The sequence below is a fragment of the Austrofundulus limnaeus genome, unplaced genomic scaffold, assembly GCF_001266775.1.
Source record: "Austrofundulus limnaeus strain Quisiro unplaced genomic scaffold, Austrofundulus_limnaeus-1.0 Scaffold287, whole genome shotgun sequence".
NCBI classification, from domain to species: Eukaryota; Metazoa; Chordata; class Actinopteri; order Cyprinodontiformes; family Rivulidae; genus Austrofundulus; species Austrofundulus limnaeus.
The window spans coordinates 14,230-16,542 of NW_013952689.1; the positions used below are offsets into that span (position 1 = coordinate 14,230).

At 37.3% G+C, this 2,313-nt stretch overlaps 1 protein-coding gene across 2 annotated transcripts in view; it reads left to right on the plus strand.

Moving 5' to 3' along the window:
- Positions 1-262: 262 nt before the first annotated feature.
- Positions 263-2,313, plus strand: part of tor4aa (torsin family 4, member Aa) — an 18,405-nt gene continuing 16,354 nt past the window's right edge. For both annotated transcript variants that reach the window (XM_014021330.1, XM_014021329.1), the window contains exon 1: positions 263-404. The gene's annotated coding sequence lies outside the window, so the exon portion shown is untranslated. The remainder of the gene's footprint in view (positions 405-2,313) is intronic.

The window sequence follows — 2,313 nt, forward strand, 5'->3', positions numbered from 1 at the left end:
GTTACCGACATCTGGTGAAATTTCATGTCATTAGCACCTCTAGTAATATATTTACTGAGAAAAATGGTGACGTGTTCAATACTTATTTTACCCGCTTTATGTCCATTTTGTTGAAGACACAAAAAAATGATTAAATTTTGTTTCAAGTGGCCTTAAAACCTTGAGTAAAACATCCTAAATGGGCCAATTGTCTTTAGTGTGCAGTTAAAAAAACAAAAAACGATTAGCAGCAAAGCAGAAAGAAAATAAGAGGAAGAAGGAGGAGCCAGCTGATGGGTGAGCAGAGGTGAGAAAGTCAAACTTCCTGGGTTCAGATGACTTTCTCTGTTTTGCCTCATTTGAGAGAAACTATGGACTAACCTGCAGAACCCTTATTTCTCTCTTGTTCTGAGCCACGGTTTAAGGTAAGAGCATTTATTTTTCAGTGCCTCCGTTCTCCTGCCTCAAGCTAAATGTGGGTGTGAGGTTCTCTTAGCTGTTCTGCCTGAAAAACTTGTGTTAAAGTATCACAACTGCAACCTTTTTTCTGTTTATGTGTTATTTAATCTGTAGGCTTTTCTCAGTTTAAAGCAAAGAAAGTTGACCAGAAAATGTTTTCTGAGTAAATCATTAAAGTGCCTGGTGGTATGCAGCAGATGTTTCAGGCCTCTGCCTGCAGGCAGAAGACAAACAGCAGATGAAGCTCAGATATCATCAGACTGCTCTTCTGAATTCTTTAGCTCTGAAGTCAAAGAAAAAGCTTCCATGAGTGTTTAACGTTTCCAGAAACAGCTCCACCTTTTATTGCTCAGATCAGAACAATGCCTTTCCTGTCCTCTGGATCTGACCTTCCCTGGGTGGAACTGATACTTCCTGACCTGTAAAACATAAAGCAGTATTAGAGAGTGCAGGAGGGGGTGGGGTAGGCTTTTAGGTTTGGTTTCCTCGCAGGGTTTTTTGTAGATTAAACAGGGAAATATTATTCAACTGAGGTCCAGACGGTAACTTTAAAAGTGAGTCATGATATGTCATCTCTATAGAGTTTATCTTAAAATAGAAAAGTTTTGCAGAACCTAAACAGGATGCTGCCTTTTACGCAACTTTAAATCTAGTGTGTAAAACACTGTCAGAACTATTCTGTGACTGTTTTTATTCTGCAGGAACCACAGATTATTGTTCCTGAACCTTCTGCACTTCCCCATCTCTCTCCTGTAAAAAGGTTTCTGTAGATTTCTTTAATACAAGAGCGAGAAGCTGTCAGATGAATGATGCAATCCTTATCTTTCTTTTCGTGTCTGTGTGGTAGATGGATTACACTCAAATTTCTGGCATATTTGAAGGTCTTGTTTTTTACAACAAATTATAATTCATTTCCTTACTGTCATAACTTATACAAGCAGTTCTGTAGATTCTGTGACCAGCTGTAAACAGCTAAAATTCATCTTCAAACACAGTTTTCATTTTCAATATTCATTCAAGAAGTACTGCTTTGAAACGTACTGTTCTCTGTCTGACCTAAGATTGTCAGAGTAATGCTTCTGAACATCAGTATTCAAGTTCACCAGAATGTTGAACTGATAAAAACATACAGTTAGATCCATATATATTTGGACAGTGACAACATTTTTCTAATTTTGGTTCTAGACATTATCACAATGAATTTTAAACAAAACAATTCAGATGCTGTTGAAGTTCAGACTTTCAGCTTCAATTCAGTGGGTTGAACAAAATGATTGCTTAAAAATGTGAGGAACTGAAGCATCTTTTAAACACAATCCCTTCATTTCAGAGGCTCAAAAGTAACAGATTAAATAATTGTAAGTAAAATGTTCATTGCTAGTACTTGGTTAAAAACCCTTTGTTGGCAATGACTGCCTGAAGTCTTGAACTCATGGACATCACCAGACGCTGTGTTTCCTCCTTTTTAATGCTCTGCCAGGCCTTCACTGCAGAGGTTTTCAGTTGCTGTTTGTTTGTGGACCTTTCTGTCTGAAGTTTAGTCTTTAACAAGTGAAATGCTGCTCAATAGATGGTTCTCAATGATGTCCTCATTCAGGACTTTTTTACCCTCCGCACCCCGTTTGTGGGCTAGCATTTAGCTTGCAGCAATAAAACCAGTATGGGAGAACCAAAAAAGCAAGGGAGAAAAAATGCAAAAAGGTCACTGAACGACACAGACGAGCATGACCAGGTGCCGTTTGTAAAGTTACACAGTCAAAAATTACCACCAACATTTTTGTTTTATTTAACCTTTTATAAGAAAAAAGAACTGATTTATTTTTCAAAGTCAGTTTTTCACCATATGATTCATACATTTATAAATGTCATAGTTTA